The sequence below is a fragment of the Ornithorhynchus anatinus genome, chromosome 4 (assembly GCF_004115215.2).
Source record: "Ornithorhynchus anatinus isolate Pmale09 chromosome 4, mOrnAna1.pri.v4, whole genome shotgun sequence".
Classification (NCBI taxonomy): domain Eukaryota; kingdom Metazoa; phylum Chordata; class Mammalia; order Monotremata; family Ornithorhynchidae; genus Ornithorhynchus; species Ornithorhynchus anatinus.
The window spans coordinates 92,909,901-92,935,861 of NC_041731.1; the positions used below are offsets into that span (position 1 = coordinate 92,909,901).

General features: G+C 44.2%; 1 long non-coding RNA gene across 1 annotated transcript; it reads left to right on the top strand.

Annotated features, from left to right (window-relative positions):
* Positions 1-1,573: 1,573 nt before the first annotated feature.
* Positions 1,574-4,702, top strand: LOC120638370. Its single transcript, XR_005660000.1, has 2 exons — positions 1,574-1,796; positions 4,116-4,702. It is a non-coding gene; the product is annotated as an uncharacterized LOC120638370 (long non-coding RNA).
* Positions 4,703-25,961: the final 21,259 nt, after the last annotated feature.

The window sequence follows — 25,961 nt, forward strand, 5'->3', positions numbered from 1 at the left end:
TCAGTAGCTCCTGAGTTTCTCTATCACCCATCCTGACGCTTGCGTTCCGGAAGAGCTAAATGTAGTTGGCGTTTGCGGTTCTCATCACAGATTAGAGTCACCCGTGGTATCTTGGGCTCTCGTGCATATGTCCTCATTCAGATTCACCCTGATCACGGACCAGATCGATTTGTTGAGGTCTGACCTGGAAAAATCCCGTGCACAGCAAAGGGAATGGAACTTTCGATTCATCTGTGACGAATCTCCAAGGCTGAGTCAATTCCACAGAGATACGAACCGACGTTTCTGACTTGTCTGCCAATTTTGAAACTGGCGCTTCCACCCATAAGCTTCCCTCCAAACCTCATTCTATCAATTAATCGTATTTATTGAGCACTTATCAGTCAATCAATTAATCATATTTTACTGAGCGCTTACTATGTGCAGAGCACTGTACTAAGCTCTTGGGAGAATACAGTATAACAGAACTGGGGGACACGTTCCCTGCCCATAATGAGCGTACAGTTTAGAGGGGGAGACAGGCATTAATACGAATAAATCATTTATAATATATAATTTAAAGGTAAGTACATATGTGCTGTGGGGTGGGGAGTGGGGTGAATATCAAGTGTCCAAAGGTTACAGACTGAAGGGCATAGATGACCCGGAAGGGAGAGGAGAAAAGAGATTTTTAACTCCGGCAAGTAGAAAATCTAGCGTATTTCAAATGACTAATTAAGCTCCTTCTTTCTGTGACTATCATTCTGTGACTATTCCGCTGGTAAAACTAGAAGGTGTCTTGTAAACTCTCCATTATTTCTCAGAATTGCTTGTTCAACATTCATAGTCTCTGTCATAAAAAGATTCCTTCTAAAAAATAGTTTTCGTTTTATTGCGGTAGCAGCACAACCATTTGCCAGAAAGGTTGAACATCTTTCTTTTTAAAGAAGGAAGAGCTCCTCTTTCATCATAAAACATGGACCGGTAATGTCTTAACACTCAAACCAAGTTCAGCGTCCACGAAATACAAGCATCTGCTTTCAGATGGCATCAGGCTAACAAAAGGCAGTCAAATACCACAGGTGACCGAGAAATGCAAACACAACACACGTCGTGAGGATTCTGAAAGGGGCTTACACCCACCGACAGCTAGTATATTTACCGGTACGGTGTTCTGAGTGGCCGTATTTTCTTCACACACATACACACAAACACACACTAGTTGCATCCAGAAGCAAGATGCATTTGTTCTAAAGAGTTAGTAACTAGGGCAAGGAACGAGAGCATGTGACCGAAGCAGTGGTCATGCCATGGAAACAACAGGACCAAGTTAGAAATGCAGCAAAAGGTAATGCAGGAGAAATAGTCTAAGAGCCAGGAAGCAAGAAAAAGAAAATGTTTGAAATCCAAGACTCCAATATAGACCCCCCCATTAAAATTTTGAAGAGAATGTACCGATTCCCGGAACGTCAGGGAGCGGTCGAGGAGGAGGGGAATGTTTGAACGCGAAGCTTGGAATCTCACAGATAACGTATGTTCTATCCATAGTATGTGGCGGTTGCTATGGTAACAACCTTTTATTTTCTGAAGCAGGGTACACAGATGTGTACAACCTACTAACTTACTGGTAGTAAATTATTGCTTTCTCCGGGGTTCAATAACTTAAGAACCCTTCTTTTTGGAAACCTCAGAAGTTTTGTTATTGTCAAATAAGTCTTTTTGAGGGGTAATTTCCCCTCTACTGTGGAAATGGGAGAGAGAGAGTTACCAGGAAGGCCAAGAAAAGAAAATGATAAGAAAATGGGGTACATCGCAAGGTATAGGGTCAACTGTTTCTTCTTATAAAATGATGGGGAAACCCCCTTCAGTAAGAAGATATCATTTTTAATGAATTAGGACTCATGAACGACAACAAAGGAAATAAGACGCCAGCGGACGATTACGCAAAGTTATTCATTGATTTCTCATTGTAATTTGTGCTGTTTCAGGTCTGAAATGAGTTACGTTCAGAGCAGTTGTTTTTGTGTTTTTTTTTGGCTTTGAGAAATTGTATTGCAAGATAAGTTGCCCATAAGCAACCTAGGCTTGCAGGAGAAAATGTGTTTTGTCAATCAGTCAATCGTATTTATTGAGCCCTTACTGTGTGCAGAGCACAGATTTCAATTAGAAGCATTACATCTCAAAATGATCGGAGCGCAAAACAGAAAAGGAATAATCACAATGGCTGAAATATCTAGTTCTCCGAATTTGGACCTTCAGGAATCGAGAGCTGGTTCCTAATTGTTTTTAAATGCGGATGATGTGGCATGACAGGGGCTTATTTCCATGTGCATCAGCCTCCGTTTCAGAGAGGATCCGTTTGCTTTCTGGAGCTCTTTAAAAATCCATAATTCACTTTCACTGATATTATCAGAATATGATCTCTGTGGTTCTACCCGTAACCGTTTATTTCTTGGAAAACAGATGTTTGGTTTTTTCTCAAGAAAATGATATGTTTAACATTTAGTGGTCAGTGCAGATTTTGAAAAATAAACAAGGTGTTTAAATTACAAGAAAGGACGTATATGGGTGAAGTAACATCTTTGATTTTCAAAGTGCGAGAATTCTCTGACTAATGGCTCTTCCTAACAATCACTAACACTTAAAAAAAAAATCTTCATTTTAGTCATAATGAATTTACAAGTTCACAAATGCTCAATCAGTAAAGATGTTAAGGATGGTCAGAATAAAAAAACAGATGAATGGGGATGAGAACTGATCGATTTTTAAAAAAAAACCCCTTTCCTATTCTAGGCACAATTAAATTTGCTGTTCCGATTTTTGTTAATGCTTCCTACATTCATGCCTTTCTATGTCTAGCGGAGGCTTATGAATATAGGACTATATTCTATCCATTCTAATTCATAAGTTATCAGAGAGAGTTAAGTTATCACCTAATGGGGTATATAGACTAGGACAGGAAGCCCAGTGGAGGAGAGAAGAGTAGTTGAGTGCTGGCTGCAGTTAAAAAGTATTACTTAAATTACATTTAAGTCATCGGATAATTATGAACTTTCTTCTCCTTTTTATTTATATGGCATATTTATTGAATTGCACCATATGCTTTTACAATAAAGTGCTTTTTACGTTGACTCTTTTGTTCATCCAAAATAAAACTGACAGTTATCCTTTTATAAGCTATTCTGAGAACATTTTCTCTTCTTTGAAACTGATTGATGCACCCCTTTAAATGTTCCTGCAAATATCTTTTCAATTCAAGTTTTTGCATAATGTAATAAGAAGATAAAAGAATTCTATACTTCAGCAAGAGACATTACAAAGCAAGTAGAGACATTATCAAGGGCATTAACACGCTCCTAATAGCAATAAAACCTTTTAACTGTCTGATGTAGAACATGTTCCCACCAAACCACCACATATTATGGTAATTGGCTCCAATTTCTGAATCTTCCATTGTAAAGTTACAAAGAGTTAGGTAGAACTGAAAAGCTAACCGAGAGTCACCAGCTGGTTGGCTTCCCCATTTATCAAATGGTGTTTTTTTCTACCTTTGAGCACCAATCGATCAGTGGTATTTATTGAGCGCATACTTTGTACAGAACACTGTACTAAGCGCTTGGGAGAGTACGATACAGCAGAGAGGGGTGGACCCATTCGCTGCCCAAGAGGAACTCGGAAGCTCGGTGGCAGCCGTCTTTTACGTTGTGTTATCAAAGTTTCCTCGTGCTTCCTTTTCATTTTTCCTGCGAGATATATATTTTTTTTTCATTCCCTAACTCCAAAATACCACAGGAAACCATATAACATTTCCTTCCCAATTTCTGTACAAACCAGTAGGTCCACTTTGCATTCTGTTGTCACCTTTCGCCTATGAATCTCCTCCTTCGTCGGACAGCAGTACGAAGAGAAGAAAACTATTCAGAGAGGATTCTTGGATTTTCTCTGTTAACTATTCAGTCACGTGAGCAGCCAAAGAAAACATATCAAGCCAAAGATCATCTGAGATCCTGTGAAAGTAAACGGCGAGGAAAACATATTTCCTTGCTTTCTACCTCTTCTACGGGAAGCAGAATAATAGAGAGCTGACATGGGTCTTTCCACAGTGATTAACCTGCAGTTTACACTTATGTTTCCAGATGACGTGCCCATCATACAGTCAGGATCTTCAGAAGCTGGCAACAGCCACCTTTCTGCTTGGAGAAGCCCAGAACTATCAGCTTCCAGAATTGAGCCCAGGAAAAAAAAAAACTGCCATTACCTAGATCTGAAACAGCCCCTGATTTAAAAGACGTTATGTCAAGAAGCAAAGGACGATGAAAGAAGTGCCCAAGAGAAGTATCATTTCAATTAAGAGATGTTTCTGCAAATCCTGGAGATCACATGAAAGCAAAATGGGTTCGATTCGATCTATGTTAAAAGGCTGGTTTCACGACGCTTACAGTCAACGTGCAACCTAAAAAATACGCATCATTAACGGAGTGCAACCGAACTACAGAAACCTCTTTCTCACCAGATAGATCGCAGTCCTTGTTTAAAAAAATTCCCTGATGGTTACATGAAAGGTGCTGTTTTAGGGGAAAAAAATAAAATCCTTTTCACAGGGGAAAACAATCATGTTGAAGGGGATCTTTATGTTAAAGGAGAAGAAATTTCATGTATTTTTCTGCAATTTGGGCTGTTTTGACTGTTAATAAAAAGCCTTTTCAGTGACACTGAAAATTAACCTTTTGTTGCTGCCATTTTCAAATATTGCTCCAGTGTCCTTTTCACAGGATAAACATTGCTTCAAAGACTGCCCCACCACCTGACTAATCAAATATCTTAAAGGTGAATTTAGAGAGGGAGACTTTATGAATTTCAAGGCAATCTTTTCACCATAAGAATAGAATCGGTAGATAGGAGTTTGTTGCAGAAGAAGGTTACTGGCACGAATAGGCAGCAGTATACTTTTATTTTTTTAAAAAATACCTAAACATCTCACCCTCCTCGAACATGGTTTAATTAAAATGAAACACGCTTCAGATTGCTCTTCGAGTGAGGATTTTTATGATCAGCCACATCTTGCGCTCTTTCATTCCTCATTATCTGTTAAGGGGAGAATGCCGATCTAGGTGAAAGAAAGATGAACCCATTTGCTGCCCTGTTGTTTTATAGATTTGCAGCACACCTCTTCCAACAGCCTGTTTCTCTCTTTTTTTAAAAAAAGAATCAAATCTTTTTGAATGGGGATATTTTAAAAGAGGCATTCTTTCCCTGGCAGGGAAGCAGAAACTTTTGAAAGTGAATCTTTTATATGCAATAACAAGAAAGGGCACAAGAACCTCCTTCGGTCTAAAGAGGAGGAAAAAAATTCAGCCAGCCTGTGATTTTTCTAATGTGAAAATGATAAAATCCCCTTGATGTCTCTAAATCTAAATGAGAGGAAAGAGCAATCCTATTTATCCCCTGAAAACAAACGAATATTTAGCTTATCGATAACACTAAACACCATCTAAGCCTTTAGTGATTTTCAACAAAAAGTCTGCCACCGAATGAAAGTTTAAATCATCGTATTAATATATCAGACTAAAAAATTATCAGGGGAGGCCCTTGGAAATTAATTAAAACACTGCATTCCATTTGTTTGTGAGGGAAGATAAATATCGCACATGGGAAAAGAAGCCTGATATCCTCCACGGTTCTCAGAGCCAAAATGAGGCAATTGACAGCGAGGTCTTGGTAGGGCCCTCCTTAAGGTACGATCTCCAGATATATAGAATATGAAGATTCCTGATAGAAGTATTTATTCCTGACACTTCCTAAACATTCCATGTGTGGCATCAAGCATGCTCAACGTCAAGCAGAAATGTCAGGTTTTTCTTCCATTTTTTGTTTCTTTTCTTTCCTCTCCCCCCCTTCCAAAATATAGTTTTCTTTAGAAGTTCAACAGTGGCCCCTAGTGGAAAATCCACAATTCTTTTCGGCTCCCTCTGTTTAATTCAATACCGCAACTCGATGATTGAAAAGGGGAAATTATTTCTCTGAGTACTTAGTCACTCCCTCGTGGTTGTTTTTTTTTTTTTTCCCCCTTGTGGGTCACTATTCCAAAGCGTGACCTCCCGAATGCCAAAGTGTAACTCCTCAAGAGGAGAACTGTGGCCAATCTCAATGATTCGGATTTTTAAGATCGACGCACAAGTCCATGTGTGCATTCGACAGTAAACAGTTTCAAATTTCTCATTTGGTTTTGCTTGAAGACCAGGAATTAACTGCTAAGGATGGAGGGATGCACTTCTGAATAAGGCTCATCTCAAAATCCACCTCTAATATCTACTCTTTTACTTGTTGGGTTTTTTGGGGGGGGGGGGGTTGTTTGAAATAACAAAAATAATAATTGTGGTATTTAAGTGCTATGTACAAAGCATGGGGAAATATACAAAGGTCTCAGGCTGGACATAGATGCTGTCCCACACAGGGCTCACAGTCTTAATCCCCGTTTTACAGATGAGGGAACTGAGGCCCAGAGAAGTCAACAAAGTCAAACCCAAGAATCCATAGCACCTACTGGTTTTTGTGATCTTGTCTGGCGTCTACTGTGACATTTCACTTGGTAGTCTGACGGAGTGTGAAATACAAATCCTCGGTTCTCTGCAAAGACTAATAATGGTATTTGTTAAGCGCTTACTATGATGCAAAGAAGAGAGAGCTCTCCAAGTCGCAATCCAAACAAAGAAGACCAGAAGCCATCGTCTTCCAGTCGATCGATCGGTCATATTTAGTGAGCGCTTACTGTGTGCAGAGCACTATACTGAACGCTTGGAAGAGCAGAGTCGGTAGACACGTTCCCTTCCCAGAACGAGTCCACAGTCTAGAGTGTCCCCTAGAGTCTCCCCTCCGCTCTCCCTCTCCTCCCCCCATTATCATGGGAAATTTTTGTGAAAATATCTATGAAGGAATTTGATCCAAAATGGGTTTTAAAGATCATATTCCTTTTATCACTTAGTTGTAGCCCCAGACCACAATCTGGGGGCTCATTGGAGGATGTGGAAAAGAAAGGAAGGAGGAGTTAGAAACACAAGAAATTGGATTGCCTGGCTAGAATTCAATGTGGTGCACCAGTAGAGTAAGAAAATAAGGCACATTAACTGCCTAATGCATGATTATGCTACTTTAAAAGCTCCATAAATTAAACTCATTTTAAGATAAAAGGAACTGTTGGATGCCTAGTCAAAGATTACTCAACTCTCTGAGCTTTTCCATTATGTTCCCTGGGATCCTTTTTTAGACTAGTTGTTGTTTATCAAGATGCCTAGTTAAATACGGAACAACAGCTGAAACGGTTTCCTCTTCACTCAGACCAAGCCTTTTCAGTGTGTGCTAGTCTTTTATTAAAACATAATGTTCTTCACCCATGCGTAAAGCGTAAGCGCTTACTGTGTGTCAAGCAGTGTTCTAAGCACTGGGGTGGATACCAGGTCATCAGGTTGTCTCACGTGGGGCTCCCAGTCTTAATCCCCATTTTCCAGATGGGGTAACTGAGGCCCAGAGAAGTGAAGTGACTTGCCCGGCATCACACAGCCAACAAATGGCAGAGCCGGGATCAGAACCCACGATCTCTGACTCCAAAGCCCGGGCTCTTTCCACTAAACCACGTTGCTTCTCTTAAAATGAACAGGGTTAAAATGAACAATGCTCAGAAAATATGAACGAGAAGACTGCTGTGCTGCTGAATAAAGTCTGTAGAACTTTCTCTTTACTCTGTAGAGGCACAGAGAAGTTAAGTGACTTACCCAAAGTCACACAGCTCAGTGGCGGAGCCGGGATTTCGTATGAGGATTTCAAAGCCTCTGACTGAAGCTTTCAGATGAGGAAATGCATCGCAGAGGTGAGGTGCTTTGTCCAAGATCACCCAAGGAGCACGGCATGTGTCCGTCATATTGTTATACTGTGCTCTCCCAAGCGCTCAGGACAATGCTCTGCATACAACCAGCGCTCAATAAATACGACCGACTGGCTGACTACACGATCACAGGCCGAGCTCCCCGGCCGATTAATAACGGTAAAAAGGTAACCCAGGCCACTTTTTTCTCAACAGCAGAACTGTTAGCCTCCTGGTTTTCATCCTCAGCGAGGCGGGTTTAGGAATTAGACATTTACACGGCAATTCGGTCCAGTCGGGCTAAAGAACCTTAGGTGAAACTCACAGACGCGGTATCTCGGCCATGGAATTGATTCCTCGTGCATGACTCTTAATTAGTACAGGCGTGGAAATGCTGACAACTGTCAGCTGCTTCCCCAGAGAGTCTGAGTCTCTGAATCCCCCCTTCTTTCTCTCCTGCTCCTCCCTCCCCGACGAGCCAATCTCAAATATAGCAGAATCCTCCGCCAACACTGGGATGAGCAAAAAAGTCGGGCTTGGCCTGGATCACTTAGGCAGGTATAATTATGATGATAATGATGATGATTCATTTATATTAATGTCTGTCTCCCCTCCTCTAGTCTGTAAATTTATGGGCAGGGCTTTGTTGATGGTTGTATTGTCCACTCCCAAGCGCTTAGTACAGTGTTCTGCACACAGTAAGCGCTCAATAAATACCACTGAATGAATGAATGGTGATAATGAGAACAGTAATAATTGTATTGTTTCTGAAGCGCTTACCGTGTGCCAAGCCCTGGGTAACTACAAGATATTCGAGTCCAACACGGGGCTCGCAGTCTAAGTAGGAGGAAGAACGGGTATTGGATCCCCATTTTGTTGATGAGGGAACTGAGGCACAGAGATGTTAAGTGATTTGCCCAAGGGCACAGAACTGACAGGTGGTAGAGTCAGGATTAGAACCCAGGTCTTCTGACTCCCAGATCCATGCTCTTTCCATTAGACCATGTGATGGTGATGATGATGCTAGTGTTCAATAAATCTGATTGATCGAGTGATGTTTATGATAATGATGACAATAATAATAGCATGTTTAGGTACTTCTTTCGTGCCAACCATGTACTAAGCACTGGGATAGACCAGATAGATGGGTCGTGGGTTCTAATCCCGGCCCCACCACTTAACGGCTGTGTGACTTTGGGCAAGCCGCTTCACTTCTCTGGGCTTCAGTTCCCTCATCTGTAAAATGGGGATTAAGCCTGTGAGCCCCACGTGGGACAACCTCATTACCTTGTATCTCCCCCAGCACTTAGAGCAGTGCTTGGCACAGAGTAAACGCTTAACAAAGACCATCTTTATTATTATTATTATTATACAAGATAATCAGGTCAGGCACAGTCACTGTCCAACGCTTATCTAAATACTAAGGAAAGTAGGTAGCCTCATTTTACTAGTGAGCAAACTGAGGCGCAGAAAGGTTAAGTGACTTGTCCAAGGTCACACAGCAGGCAAGTGGCAGAGCTGGGACTACCAACTTCCAGTTCTGTGATCTTTCCACTGGGCCATTCTGTCTCGCAGCAGATATGGTGCCACTGGGGTTCACGGGGCTGTCACGGAGGGAAGACTAATGAGTACCGGGTGCCCTCCTTGGCGTCTGTTTGATCCGTGCAGCTCAGGAACGCCTCTCAATAGGTTGAGGCTTAGTGGTAGGTTGATGCTTGCTCCATGGAGGAATGTAGCCGATATAACACTTTGCCAAGAAAAATTTATCTCCCTAAAACACATTTGCCTCGGGTTGACACATTCAATGAGTTGGAGACATTCGATGAATTGGAAAAGTAGTAGAAATCAGATAGCTATGTTTTGGCTGTAACATGAGAGTGGCTTAGTGGAAAGAGCCCGGGCTGGGGAGTCAGAGGTCGTGGGTTCTAATCCCGGCTCCGCCACTTATATCAGCTGTGTGACTTTGGGCAAGTCACTTCACTTCTCTGTGCCTCAGTTTCCTCCTCTGGAAAACGGGGATTAAGACTGTGAGCCCCACGTGGGACAACCTGATTACCTTGTATCTACCCCAGCGCTTAGAACAGTGCTTGACACACAGTAAGCACTTAACAAATACCATCATTATTATTATATCGTTTCGGCACCACACACACACAGCAGTGAACATGGACCACTTCATCTGAGAGCACGAGGCTTCCTTACTCAAATAAAGAGATAGTTACGTAACTGAAGTTTGATCTTTTCTTTCTAAATTTAATACTAGGGCAGAACATTGGCATAATTCAAGAAGCATCATTCGATTAGGCCTGTTTCTCAGCAGAAGTAAATTCTGTTACTTGAAAAAATAAATGGAATTTAAAAAAAGGAAGTTCCTAAACCAGGGTAAAAATCTTTTAGCATCGTTTCCTTGTTACCCCTGATAGACTGGAGCATTTGGGAGAAGGGGTTTTTCACGGGACGAGGGTGAGGTCAGTGGACTGAACAAAGACATGCGTAGGGAGTAAGTAGTAGTTAGGGGAGAAAAAAGCAGGAAGGGAAAGAGAGAAAATGAAAAGTAAAGTGCATAGATACACATGCACGTAACAGATAAAAGGTCCCCTTATATACCTCCTCAGAAAGAGCCTCACGTCCACCTTCCTGTTTGGAAAAGGAGATGCCTTCCTCAGTGTGGGACCCCTCAAATGCTAAGTTTGAATCCAAGGGGGAAAAGCAAGTCAATCAGCAGCATTTATTGAGCACTAACTCTGCAGAGCACTGTTCACTCATTCATTCAATCAATCATATTTATCAAGCCCTACTGTATGCAAAGTACTGGACTAAGCGCTTGGGAGAGTACAATATAGCAACAAACAGACACGTTCCCTGCCCACAACTAGCGCACAGTCTAGAGGGGGAGAAAGACATTAATGTACATAAATAAATAAATTACTGATCTACACATAGGTGCTGAGGGGATGGGAGGGAGGATACTTGAGCAAGTCAGAGTGATGCAGAGTGGGAGAAGAGGAGAGGAAGGTTGAGGCAGGGAAGTCACTGTCTTATGTGTTTTAGAGAGCAGAATACGATCACTGCCTTCAAAGAGTTTATAATCTAGCGGGGGGCTTACAGTTTAGTCGTAAGTACTTGGTGGTGGAAAGGTGGGATGGAGATGGACAGAGGCAGGGAGAGCCAGCAGAATGTGGAAAAAAGTAGCAGGAGAATTTGGGGCAAACAAGGAGGGAGACTCTGGGAACAAGGAGAAGAGGGGTGGGGTAGGCCCTTACCTCTGAGGTTGATTAATCACCTCCCAATTTACCAGACAAACCAATCAACTAATCTATCAATCATATTTATTGAACAATTAAAGAGTGCAGGACACTGTACTGAGCACTTGTGAGAGCACGATGCAACAGAGTTGGTAGACACAACGAGCTTACAGTCTAGAGGGGGAGACAGACAATGATATAAATAAACGAATGACGGATATGTACATAAGTGCTGCGGGCTGAGGGAGGGCTGAAAAAAGGGTGCAAACCCAAGTGCTCGGCTAACTCAGAAGGGAGCGGGAGAAGAGGAAATGAGGGCCTAGTCGGGGAAGGCTTCTTGGAGGAGGTGTGCCTTCAATGAGGCTTCGAAGGTGAAGAGAGTGATAGTCTGTTGACTATGAAGAGGAAGGGCGATCCAGGCCAGAAGCAGGTTATGGTCGAGAGGTCGGCGGCGAGATAGGCCAGATCAGAGTACAGCGAGGAGGTTGGTATTAGAGGAGTGAAGTGTGCCGGCTGGGTTGAGGTAGGAAATTGGGGAGGGGAGCTAGGAGGGGGCAAGGTGTTCGAGTGCTTTAAAGCCCATGGTAAAGACCCCAGCCCCATCCCACTCTTACCGAGAAATGCCTGTGAACACGCAAATTGAGGAGGGCCCCTTTCAGAAAGGGCAATTCCGATATTCACTGGTACTTCATTCTAGCACGATAATCACAAATCACTAAAATGTATTTTTACCGAGGTAGATATTTTTGTGATGAGCGCTAAATTTAACCTTTATTTCTTCAAGGATGAAAATAAATACACATCCCTCAATCTCCTGCTCACGAAGAATACTTCAGCTGAAGTACTTGCCAAACTTGGGCTCTTTCAAGAAATAACCAATTCTTCTTATCTTGACATTTATTACGTGATGGGTGCATGAGGTGGTTCTAAAGTAAGACCGTAATGTTCCACAGATATCCTACTGTTACATTACTGCTCAGAGAGGGCCTACATTCCTGCCTGTCTCAGTCAACCATTCAATCAGTAGTTTTATATTTTTATATATTTTTATTACCCTATTTATTTTGTTAATGAGGTGTACATCCCCTTGATTCTATGTATCGTGATTAAGTTGTCTTGTTTTCGTCTGTCTCCCCCGATCAGACTGTGAGCCCGTCAGAGGGCAGGGACTGTCTCTATCTGTTGCCGACTTGTACATTCCAAGCGCTTAGTACAGTGCTCTACACAGAGTAAGCGCTCAATAAATACTATTGAGTGAATGAATGAATTTTTTGAGCACTTGCTGTGCGCAGAGCACTCTACTAAGTGCTTGGAAGAGTATAAAGCAGCGTGGCTCAGTGGAAAGAGCACGGGCTTTGGAGTCAGAGGTCATGGGTTGGAATCCCGGCTCGGCCACTTGTCAGCTGTGTGACTGTGGGCAAGTCACTTCGCTTCTCTGGGCCTCAGTTCCCTCATCTGTAAAATGGGGATTAAGACTGTGAGCCCCACGTGGGACAACCTGATTCCCCTGTGTCTCCCCCAGCGCTCAGAACAGTGCTCGGCACATAGTAAGCGCTTAACAAATACCAACATTATTATTATTATTATTATTAGATTTGGTAGACACGAAGAGTTCACGCATAGAAGAGAAACTTACAATCAAGAGGACTGTATGTTTTTTAAACGGTTTAAAAAATAAAACCTTCTTGTCTAAAGGGAAAATTGCTCTCAATCCCAGGTATTATTCTGCAAAGCTACACCACCTCACTAAATTTGATTGCTAAATAGACTTCTGACAGTTTGGCTGGGGTTTATGTGTCAGATTTACAAACATTATTGTTGAGGCTTCCTTTGATGGGGAGATTTTAGAAATCTACTTTCCCTACTAAACAGATGTATTATGGAGTGATGGATAAGGGAGATTCAAAGGCTTACGAGGAGAGATCAAACGTTCGCCTACAATATCTACTGCATCGGCAGCTGACTTTATTGAAGTTTCACAATATTAACAGCCTTTCTGCAGACTGGCTTAAAGTTGTTTGGGTAACTATCAGATAGCTTCAAGCCCAGTATCTGTACTACAGTCATGGATTTTGAATTCTCACAAATGAGAGATCCTGCTCAAATGGATATCTAAAGAGTAAGGAAAGGGGAAAAGGTGTTGGGAGCTCATTGGACATTAATTCATTCATTCGATTATATTTATTGAGCGCTTACTTTGTGCAGAGCACTGTACTAAGCGCTTGGAAGGTGCAATTGGGCAACAGATTGAGACGATCCCTACCCAACAACGGGCTCACAGTTTAGAAGGGGGAGCCAGCCAACAAAACAAGTAGATAGGCATCAATAGCATCAAAATAAATACATGAAATTATAGCTATAATAAATTTATAGCAATAATAAAATTATAGATATGATTAATGTCCATTAAGGTTCTCTCTCTTTCTCTCTCTCTCTCTTTCTCTCCTCCTTATCCACTGCCTTCCTTCGCTACATCTCCTCTAGCCCTCTTCATTCTTCTCAGGTTTCCTATGCTTCGTTCTCGTCTCTTCCACTGCTGACCTCTCGCTCACGTCCTTCCTCTTTCCTTGCATTCTCCCCTTTCGTATCCGAGAGACCATAGCTCTCCCCATCTTCAAAACCCTTCCGCGATTACATCTCCTCCAAGAGGCTTTCCCCAAAATATTTCTCCTCTCCCCACTTTATATTCCACAAGTCAACTCTTCCGGCCCACCCTTGCCTTGAAGTTTCCTCAGCCCCCGTAGTGCTAATGCACTATCTTGGTATTCTATTACTCCCTCTATCCGCACTTTATTTCAATATCTGCCTCCCCCATTAGACTGGAAGCCCCTTGAGTCCGGGATCGTGTCTTCCGATTCTCCTTCTCTCCTAAGTGTGCTCTTCACACAATGCGTGGCTCAGTGGAAAGAGCCCGGGCTTGGGAGTCAGAGGTCATGGGTTCGAATTCCGGCTCCGCCACTTGGCAGCTTGTGTGACTGTGGGCAAGTCACTTCACTTCTCTGCGCCTCAATTACCTCATCGGGTAAAATGGAGATTAAGACTGTGAGCCCCACGTGGGACAACCTGATTACCCCAGCACTTAGAACAGTGCTCTGCACATTGTAAGCACTTAACAAATGCCAACATGATTATTAAATGCTACTGATTATTTGGTGAAGCACAGTACATCAACCATTCATTCTGGACCTTAGAACACAGACTGAGCACTCACTCAGCTCTCCCCTTCCTACCTCACCTCACTGATCTCCTACTACAACCCAGCCCTCACAGTCCACTCCTCTAGTGCCAGCTTACTCACCGTGCCCCGATCTTGTCTATCTCGTCGTGCCCCGATCTTGTCTATCTCGTCGCTGACCCCTTTCCCACATCCTCCCATCCCTCTATATCTCACCACCGACCCCTTCCCCACTCCCTCCCCTCCATATACACCAGATCACCACTCTGTCCACCTTCAAAGCATTGTTAAGGTCACATCTCCTCCGAGAAACCTTCCCCCCCGAGCCCTATTTTTCCCCATCTCACTTTCCCTTCCGTGACCCCTGGACATTTGATATTTGCCCCCCGCCCAACACCGCAGCACTTAGGAATATATCTTTAAATTATATATTATGAATTATTTATATTAACGTCTGACCTCCGCTGGACTGTAAGCTCGTTACGAGTAGGAAACGTGTCTGTTGCATTGTACTCTCCCAAACGCTTTGAACGGTGCTCTGCACACAGGCAGCACTCAATAAATACCACTGATTGATTGACTGACTAGCCCAGGTAGGCAAGCTCACTTCTGCCTCATCATTAATCCTGCCCAGTGGGAAGAGTTCATTCAGATGTCCCGCTGCGTGACCGGGAGTCGCTCGTGCAGTCGTATTTATCGAGCGCTAACTGTGTGCAGAGCACCGTACTAAGCGCTTGAGTCAGCAACGTGTTTACCAACTCTGTTGTATTGTACTCTCCCAAGCACTTAATACAGTGCTCAGCACACAGTAAGCTCTCAATAAATATGACTGATAGATTGATTGGTTGTCTGAGCCTGGCATTATAGGAGTTTTCCCAGCTGGCAGGTGGAACTATTTTGACTGAGCTCTGGCACCAAGTTTCCAAATTCCATATTTCAAAAGAATGGAATGACTTAGCAAGTGGTTAGTTCTTGTGGCTACGCATTATACCAGAAACATGCTGAAGTGCCTGAGTGTAAGTAGATTGCTGTGAAAAGCTTGCTCCAGGCAAATCCTGCTTGGTTGACCACCTTGTACTGTTCTTTGTGCTGTCAGAGTCCTTGGGAGCCGTAGAGGGATAAGAAGGGGACAGAATCATTCATTCATTCAATGGTATTTATTGAGCGCTTACTATGTGCAGAGCACTGTATTAAACGCTTGGAATGTACAATCTGGCAACATATAGAGACAATCCCTGCCCAGTGAAGGAGTCACAGTCTAAACAGGGGAGACAGACAACAAAGCAAAACAGAACTAAACAAAAACAAGACAACATTATCAAGATAAATAGAATCAAGGGGATCTACATCTCATTAACAAAATAAATAGGGGAATCAATAATATATACAAATGAGCACAGTGCTGAGGGGAGGGGAAGGGGGAGGAAAAGAGAATGGGGGGGTGGGGGGGGCAGAGGGATAGCACTCTCCTGGAATTTGGGGGACCCCACAAGGGAGAAGAGTTGCAAGGGACAGAGTTATAAGGACATGATAAGCTAGGCGTAGGAAGACTAAGCTCTTTGTGTTTTCAAAGCCATAGTTTTTTTATGGTGTTTTTTAAGCCTTATTATGTGTCAAACACTATTCTAAGCACTGGGGTAGGTATAGTAATAATAATAATAATGTTGGTATTTGTTAAGCGCTTACTATGTGCCGAGCACTGTTCTAAGCGCTGGGGTAGACACAAGGGAATCAGGTTGTCCCACGTGGGGCTCACAGTCTTAATCCCCATTTTACAGATGAGGTAACTGAAGCACCGAGAAGTGAAGTGACTTGCCCAAAGTCACACAGCTGACAAATGGCCGAGCCGGAATTTGAACCGGCTCGGTTCAAATAGGTATAGGTCAATTAGGTTGGCTGTCCCTGTCCCGTGTGGGGTTCACAGGTATCAAATCCTCATTTTAAGGTTGAGGAAACTGAGGCTCAGAGAAGTCAAGTGACTCACCCAAGATAACACAGCAAGCAAGTGGCAGAGCCGGAATTAGAACCCAGGTCTTTGACTCCGAGGCTCGTACTCTTTCCGCTAGAACACGCTGCCATCCACAGTGGGATTAACGGGTGTGTGGATGGCCCAAGTAGTGGCGGGCGCCATGTTGGATTACATTTGACTTGCCTGGGAAAGGAAATAAGAAACATCCCTCCAACGCTCATTCCCCAGAACTAGTGAAAGAGAGTCATCCGGGAAGATGCGTGAGGCCATACTACCAGAATATCTCAAAGCAAGAGGTATACCTCTTTTCAAAGTTTTGAGCACAGAGACAGCCCTAGTGATGAAGTAAGAAGACTCTGAAGATTTTGAAAACCACTGTCCCTAACTTTCCTCTCACAAGTACGCAGAATCTTCGCTAAACTCGTTCAGATCTGTATCGAGATTGATCCAGAAATAGATCCGACAGAGAACAACAGAATCTGCTAGTCTCTAAACTCCTCCTGGGCAGGGATCCTAACCACCGACCCTGTTGTACGGTGCTCTCGTCAGGCCTTAGTACAGTGCTCCACACCCAGTATAAGCTCTCAGTAAACACCACTGACTGACTGATGGATTGATTCCATTTGGGATCATCAACCATCGTCCAGATCCGATCCCTTCCACTGACAAGAAGGAAACATTGAGAACAACAAATCTCAGTTTGCTTTGCTTGTTTCAATTTCAAGAAAATATTCGACTCCGGAAAGATCCACATCGCTGTCATTGCACTCAATGCTTAAAGACTTCTTGGGCGGGAACTGAAATTTCATAACAAAACTGTGATTTTTCAATAGTCGGGCCCAATTTATATACACTTCTGCAGGGGAATCCGGCAGGGCAGTAGTAACTTTTCAAATCTGTTTGAAGTCATTGTCCAACCAAGTCAACAGGGAGGAGAGAATAAGTATTACTAGCAACCAGCTGATACCCCTCCTGTCACTGTAGCAGCATGGGGGAAAAAAAGGCAAGAAATTGCAGGTGCAATTTTGGTTACAAATGAATCTCTCAAAGAAGAAATGTATTCACGGTGAATTTTGACCAGAGGAATCCATTCATATAAATGGTGAAAACATCAATCAATCTATGGTATTTCTTGAGCTCCTCCTATGTGCAAGGCACTGTACTAAGTGCCAGAAAAAGTACAACCGAATTAGCAGACACGTTCCCTGCCCAAAATGAGTTTACAGTCTAGAGGGTTGAGCTTACCGTTTAGAGGGAGTTTAGAGTGGAAAACTGAGAGCTCTCCCAGCAAATAAGCAAGTCCAGCAGTGTGGCCAATTGGATAGAGCAAGGGCCCGGGAGTCTGAAGGAACTGAGTTCTGATTCCGAATCTGCCACTTGTCTGCTGCGGGACCTTGGGCAAGTCGCTTCACTTCTCTGGACCTCAATTACCTCATCTGTAAAATGGGGATTAAGACTGTAAGCCCCATGTGGGAGAGGGACTGTGTCTAACCTGATTATTTTGTATCTACCCTAGCGATTAGAACAGTGCCTGGCACACAGTAAGCGCTTAACAAATACCATTTGGAAAAAAAAAAAAAGACTGACACTCTTGAGCGTGAATACGTGGCAGCAGGAAAGTGACATGGAACCATTTCCATAAAATCAGGATTTAGTGTTGGACAATGAGTTGGCCATGAAGAAGAAAAGAGAACTTTTGGACGCCACTGTTTTGCCAACACATGCTATAAGGATCAAAATATTGGTTGACAACACGCTCAGAGAAAGAGAAGATGGCTGCAACCCAAAGAGCAAGGAAACAACACATGGGCGGTCTCACGCCAAGAACACATTCCAAACGAAGGTATTAGGAAGAGAAACCAACATGGGTGGGCCATAAAGCTCACAGGCGGGACAACAGATGGACCTTCCCCCTAACAGATTGGACGTGAAGAAGTGGAAAACATTCACGTCAAAGACAGGGAATGCTCTGGGGAAATGGAATGCCAAAATGTTTGGGTCAGAGATGGATACGGTAGGCTCTAAAGGGGCTAGAATGAAGGACCACCGCATTGCGACCACAGAAGAATGAACAGGGATGAGTCATAAAAAGATTCGAAAAAGTCTTTTCTGGGGCTTGGTTATTTGATGGTTTCTTTCCATCCATATGACATGTGATCTCATTTTATTATTCCCAGTTACCTTGGTTGAGATTATACGGAAAACTAAAAAGGCTATCGGCAAATAAAGCCCAACCCCGTGACTCAATTTAATGGATCTTTTTGATCAATCGATCAATCAACCGTATTTACCGAGCACTTACTATGAGTCGAGGACCGTTCTAAGAGCTAGGGAGAGTACAGTGCGACAGAGTTGGTAGACGGACTCGTTCCCTGCTTAAAACAAGCTCACAGTCCAGAGAGGGGGACAGACATTGCTACAAATAAATACAAATAAATAAATTTCAGATGTTTTGATTGACAGAAAACTCTGCCTCAATCCATTAGCTAGTAAATTCCTTCGGGAAAAGGGGACATGTTTTGCTTCTATTGTATTTTCCCAAACGCTTAGTACACTGCACGGTCCTGGTTCTCAATAAGTACCAATTCCACTGCTACTCAACTTAAAGTTAAAAAAAGTCATTATATATCCATGTTCATTTCTCCTCCTACACTAATTTAACATTTGATCCCCCTCTTCATCGCGATTTGCTGATTGTTCCATCTTCAGTTCTGAGCTACTGGTGAGAATAAACAGTTGGAACAGTCAATAACTCAAAAGTCCTTCATAAAAGAAACTCACTGAATAATTGGGATGAACGGGTTCTATTTTAAGACCAGATCCAGCCAAGGAAGACATTTTTTAAAAAGTTTAAGACATTAAACTTTAACAAAGGTGATTCTGAACAAAGTTTTGGAGTTTTAAAAAAAGACAGTTTAGCTACAGCACCTGGCTACGTTCCCTTTAAGCACTTGGATCTGTGACCCTTGGGATTTGATATTCACCCCACCCATAGCCCCACAGCACTTATGTATATATTTGCAGATTATATATTATAAATCACTTATTTTTATTAATGTCTCTCCCCCTCTAGACTGTCAGCTTACTGGGGGAAGAAAACGTCTCTACCTATTTGATTGTTTGTACTCTCCAAAGCGCTTAGTAAAGTGCTCTGCACACAGTAGGCACTCAATAAACACCAGTGATGATGATAATGACACCATCAGTGTCTTTCGGATCAGTGTTGGATTAGGGTCTGAAAATATATCACTGATGATGAGAAACAGTGTAGTCTAGTGGTAAGAGCCCAAGCCTGGGAATAAGAGGTGAAGCCATGGGAGCAAATGAATTCTCCAAGGGAATGGGTGTAGATGGAGAATAGAAAGGGATACTCTCCTGGACCCCCTCCGATCTGGCTTCCGTCCCCTCCACTCTACCGAGACTGCTCTCTCTAAGGTCACCCGTGACCTCCTTCTTGCCAAATCCAATGGCTCCTACTCCATTCTGATCCTCCTCGACCTCTCTGCTGTCTTTGACACTGTCGACCATCCCCTCCTCCTCCTTACCTTATCTCACCTTGGCATCATGGACTCCATCCTCTCCCGATTCTCCTCTTACCTCTCTGGCCGGTCATTCTCGGTCTCCTTCGCAGGCGCCTCCTCCCCCTCCCATCCTTTAACTGTTGAAGTTCCTCAAGGGTCAGTTCTTGGCCCTCTTCTGTTCTCCATTTACACTCACTCCCTCGGTGAACTCATTCGCTCTCACGGCTTTGACTACCATCTCTACGCAGATGACACGCAGATCTACATCTCCACCCCTGTCCTCTACCCCTCCCTTCGGGCTCGCATCTCCTCCCGCCTCCGGGACGTCTCCACCTGGATGTCGGCCCGCCACCTAAAACTCAATATGAGCGAGACTGAGCTCCTCATCTTCCCTCCCAAGCCCGGTCCTCTCCCAGACTTCCCTATCACCGTGGATGGCACAACCGTCCTTCCCATCTCTCGGGCCCGCGATCTCGGTGTCATCCTTGACTCGTCTCTCTCGTTCACCCCACGCATCCTATCCGTTACCGAGACCTGCCGGTTTCACCTTTACAATATCGCCAAGATCCACCCTTTCCTCTCCACCCAGACGGCTACCTTACTGCTACGGGCTCTCGTTATATCCCGGCTAGACTACCGTGTCAACCTTCTCTCTGATCTCCCTTGCTCCTCTCTTGCCCCGCTCCGGTCTATTCTTCACTCCGCTGTCCGGCTCATTTTCCCGCAGAAACGCTCTAGGCATGTCACTCCTCTTCTTAAACACCTCCAGTGGTTGCCTATCGACCTCCGCTCCAAACAAAAACTCCTCACTCTAGGCTTCGAGGCTCTCCGTCACCTTGCCCCTTCCTACCTCTCCTCCCTTCTCTCTTTCTACCGCCCACCCCGCACGCTCCGCTCCTCCGCCGCCCACCTCCTCACCGTCCCTCGGTCTCGCCCGTCCCACCGTCGACCCCCGGGCCACGTCCTCCCGCGGTCCCGAATGCCCTCCCTCCTCACCTCCGCCAAACTGATTCTCTTCCCCTCTTCAAAGCCCTACTTAAAACTCACCTCCTCCAAGAGGCCTTCCCAGACTGAGCTCCCCTTCTCCCTCTACTCCCTCTACCGCCCCCCATTCACCTCTCCGCAGCTTAACCCTCTTTTCCCCCCATCTCCCTCTGCTCCTCCCCCTCTCCCTTCCCATCCCCTCGGCACTGTATTCGTCCGCTCAACTGTATATATTTTCATTACCCTATTCATTTTGTTAATGAAATGTACGTCGTCTTGATTTTATTTAGTTGCCATTGTTTTCGAGATGTTCTTCTTCCCCTCGACTCTATTTATTGCCATTGTTCTTGTCTGTCCGTCTCCCCCGATTAGACTGTAAGCCCGTCAAAGTGCAGGGACCGTCTCTATCTGTTGCTGACTTGTTCATTCCAAGAGCTTAGTACAATGCTCTGCACATAGTAAGCGCTCAATAAATACTATTGAATGAATGAATTGAATGAACGAATGAATGATACAAAACTAAACCTCGAGGGACGCCCCCACTTAGGGGGTGGGAGGCAGAGGAGGAGCCCTTGAAGGAGACTGAGATCCAATGGCCAGAGAGGTAAGAGGAGAACCAGGAGAGGACAGAGTCAGTGAAGCCAATGTAGGATAATGTTTCCAGGAGAAGAGCATGGTCCACGGTGACGAAGGCAGCTGAGAAGTCGAGGAGGATTAGGATGGAGTAGTGGCTGTTGGATTTGGCAAGAAGGAGATCACTGGTGATCTTTGAGAGGGCAGTTTCTGTGGAGTAAAGAGGATGGAAGCCAGATTAGAGGGGGTCAAGGAGAGAATTGGAGGAAAGGAATTTGAGACACTGTTGTAGACCACTTGCTCAAGGAGTTCGGAGAGGAATGGTAAGAGGGAGATGGGGCGGTAACTGGAGGGAGCCTTGGGGTCAAGGGGGTAGGGGGGTTTAGGATAGGGAAGACATGGGCATGTTTTAAAGCAGTGGGGAAGAAATCATTGGAAGGCAAATGGTTGAAGGTGGCTGTTAGGAAGGGAAGAAGGGAGGGGGAGAGAGATTGATAAGGTGCGAAGGAAAGGGGTCTGATGTGCAAGTGGAGGGGGTGGCTTTTGAGAGGAGTCAGGAGTTCTCCTGTAGATATACTGCTGGGAAAGACGGGAGAGCTGAAGAGGGGGCCGGAAGGGGGAGGAACTGAGGAGGGGCACGGGAGATTTTAGGGAGCTCACACGTGACGGTGTCAATATTTTTAATAAAGTAGGTGACCAGCTCACTGGGGGCAAGGGATGGGGGAAGCGGGGGACTGGGAGACTGAGGAAGGAGTTAAATGTCTGGAACAACTGGTGAGGGCGATAGGCATAGGCATCAATAAGAGGGTGGAGAAATAGTTTTGCCGGGCAGAGGAGAGGGCAGAGTTAAAGCAAGCAAGGGTAAATTTGAAGTGGACAAAGTCGACCTGATATTTAGATTTCCGTGAGCAGCCCTCTGAGGCTCGAACGCAAGAGAGAAGTAGGCGGACTGTGCAGGTGATCCAGGGCTGTGGGTTAGTGGTATGAGATCGATGAAGGGATAGGGGAGCGAGTGAGGTGCATTCAGCAAAGAAGGTGATGTTGAGAACATCACTAAAGGAGCAAAGCGTGAGGAGTGAACTGGATTAGTCAGTCGGTCAGTCGTATTTATTGAGCACTTACTATGTGCAGAGCACTGTACTAAGTGCTTGGAAGAGTACAATATAACAATAGAATAGATACAGTCCCTGCTTACAATGACCTTACAGAGATCAGTGGAGAGATCAGTGGAATCGGGTAAGAGGGAGATCAGTGGAATCAGGTAAGAGGGAGCAAGCTGACTGAGGGCTTCGAAGCCACTGGTGAGGAGTTTCTGTTTGATGCAGAAGTGGATGGGCGATCACTGGAGGTTCTTGAGCAGTGGGAAGACCTGGCCTGAATTTTTTTTAGGAAAACTGATCCAAGCAGCTGAGTGAAGGATGGACCCGAGTAGGGAGAGAGAGGAGGCAGGGAGGTCAGCTAGGTCAGCCAGTAGCATTCATTCGTTCATTCATTCAATCGTATTTATTGAACGCTTACTGTGTGCAGAGCACAATACTGAGCACTTGGAAAGTACAATTCGGCAATAAAGAGAGATCGTCCCTTCCCACAACGGGTTTACAGTCTAGAGGACTATTACTAAAAATACAATTAATGTTTTCTTCACTTTCTTTGGCCTAAATTCCCTTTGATACTTTTATCCAAATTATCTATTATTCAATAAAAATTCCAAGGCCAAAAACTGTTTTTATAACATTCCTCAAGCAGCACTAAGTGCTTAAAGTACTCCTTGATGTTGATTTTCCAAGAAGTAGGATTTGACATTACTTAAAAAATGTACATCAATCATTCATATTTATTGAGTGTGTACTGTGTGCAAAGGATTATACTAAGCACTTGGGACAGTACAGTATCGCAAAGTCGGTAGATACGTTCCTTGCCCACAGCAAGCGTATAGTCTAGGAGGAGAGATGGACATTAATGGAAATAAATTACAGATAGGTAGATAAATCCTGTGGGGCTGAGGGAGGGCTGAATAAAGGGGACAAATCCGAGTGCAAGGATGTCACAGTAGGGAGCGGGATAAGAAGAAATGAAGGCTTAGTCAGGGAAGGCTTCTTGGAGGAGATGTGTCTTCAATAAGGCTTTGAAGGAAGAGAGAGTAACTGTCTGTCGGCTATGGAAAGGGAAGGCCTGGAAGTGGGTGAGAGGTGGGCAGTAAAATACACAAGATCAAGGTACAGCGAGTATGTTGGCATTAGAGAAGCGAGGTGTGCAGGCTGGGTTGCAGTACATAATAAATCTATGGTTGATATGTGATATAATGAAAATATTATCAATAATAATATTATAATAATAGTGGCATTTGTTAAGCATTTACTATGTGCCAGAAAATGTACTAAGGGCTAGGGTGAATCCATGTAGATCAGGTTGGACCCAGGCCCTGCTTATGCGGGGCTCGCAGTCTCCATCCCCATTAACAGATGAGGGACTTGAGGTATAGAGAAGTGAACTGACTTGCCCAAGGTCACACAGCACACAAGCGGTGGAGGTGGGATCGGAACCCATGACTTTCTGACTCCCAGGCCTGTGTTCTATCCTCTCTCGGTATCACACCTGGAGAGTTTCCAGTCCCCTACCAGTCTTGGCTACGGGAGGGAGAGTGAAGCAGAGGCCTGTCCATTCCATTCCCAGCTTGGCCAGTGGCTAGCGAGTGGAAGGCCATCTGCTACGAGTCAAAATTCACTCGTGCTGGGCAGCAGCGACATGGGAGAGAGTGTAAGGCGGAGACTCGGGTTTACTGAGCGGAAGGAGGCGAAGGTAAACCACCTCCGGATTTTTACTAAGAAAACTCTCTGGATCCACTACCAGAACGATTGCAGATGGAGGCGGGGTCTTCCGGGAGACATGCGTCCGTGGAGTCCCTGTGGATCGGAGACGACTCGACAGCATAAGACAAGACCAATAACCGGTGTGGTCTAGTGGAAGGAGCACGGACTAGGGAATCAGGAGGCCTGCGTTCCAGTTCCTGTTCTGCTACTGGCCTGAGGTGTGACCTTAGGCAAGTCACCTCTCCTCTCTGAATCCCAGGATCTCGATCTGTAAAATTGACAATCATTCAATCATATTTATTGAGTTTTTACTGCGAGCAGTAAACATAGTACTAAGCACTTGGGAGAGTACATTAAAACAGAGTTGGTAGACATATTCCCCGCCCAAATGGAGCTTACAGTCTAGAAGGGCTTACAGTCTAGACAATAAGACAGATTGTGAAATTTGTGCACAATAGGGATTTTATCTTGTATCTAATAATAATAATAATAATAATAATGTTGGGATTTGTTAAGTGCTTACTATGTGCAGAGCACTCTTCTAAGTGCTGGGGGAGATACAGGGTAATCAGGTTGTCCCATGTGGGGCTCACAGTCTTAATCCCCATTTTACAGATGAGGTCACTGAGGCCCAGAGAAGTGAAGTGACTTGCCCACAGTCACACAGCTGACAAGTGGCAGATTCGGCATTCAAACCCATGACCTCTGACTCCCAAGCCCAGGCTCTTTCCACTGAGCCACACTGCTTATTCAAATTATTCAAATAATTCTAGCAACCGCGGAGGGATCTACCTCGTATCTACCCCAGGACTTACAATGTAGTAAGTATTTCATGTACTAACTGTAATTACTAATTACTAGAGTAATATTTTAACAGCATTTTGGGCTTACTCTACCAAAGAGCAAGCAGTGAGGTCTAGTGGATAAACAACGGGCCGGGGAGTCAGAGGACCTGGGTTCTAATTCCGACTCCACTATTTGTCTGCTCTGCGATCTCTAGCAAATCACTTCACTTTTCTGCGTCTCAACTACCTCGTCTGTAAAGTGGGGATTAATACTGTGAGCCCCAGGTGGATCACGGACTGTGTCCGGCCTGATTAGCTCCTATCTACCCCAGCACGAAGTACGGTGCCCGGCACATTGTAGGCAATTAACAAATACTATAACAAAAAAATCTTCTCTTAACATTTGAAGAAGTGCAAATGGAGAGGTAAATATGCCTGTCAACGTAGGCATATCTACAGAATTTTCACCGTAATAGTTTCCTTCGTTAGGTAAGAAAGCAATAGGAGCCATCTTTAAAATGTGACTGTGAAGACCCCGGCTTCTGTGTTGATGGATTATACTGAGGAAATTGTTGCTTCTAATCGTGGGTTTGTTCTAGGATTCTCCTAAAGCCACGCGGTGGCCATTTGTTGGTTAATATGGACTTTGGACCTTCCAGACCCTGTGGTGCCTGCCTTGATTGAAATGAGGTCAGTCATAGCACAGAGAGAAATCATCCTTTTGTCTCTGTTTTCTCCCTCACCCTCCTTTTCAATCTTTCCTCTTTCATTCATTTAATAGTATTTATTGAGCACTTACTAAGTGCAGAGCAGTGTACTAAGCGCTTGGAATTTCCTCTTTCCCTTTCCCCTTTTCCCACTCCCCTCTGCATCGCCCTGACTTGCTCCCTTAGTTCTTCCCAGCACCACAATAGTATTTATTGAGCGCTTACTATGTGCAGAGCACTGTACTAAGCGCTTGGAATGGACAAATCGGTAACAGATAGAGACGGTCCCTGCCCTCTGACAGTCTAATCGGGGGAGAGGGACAGACAAGAACAATGGCAATAAATAGAATCAAGG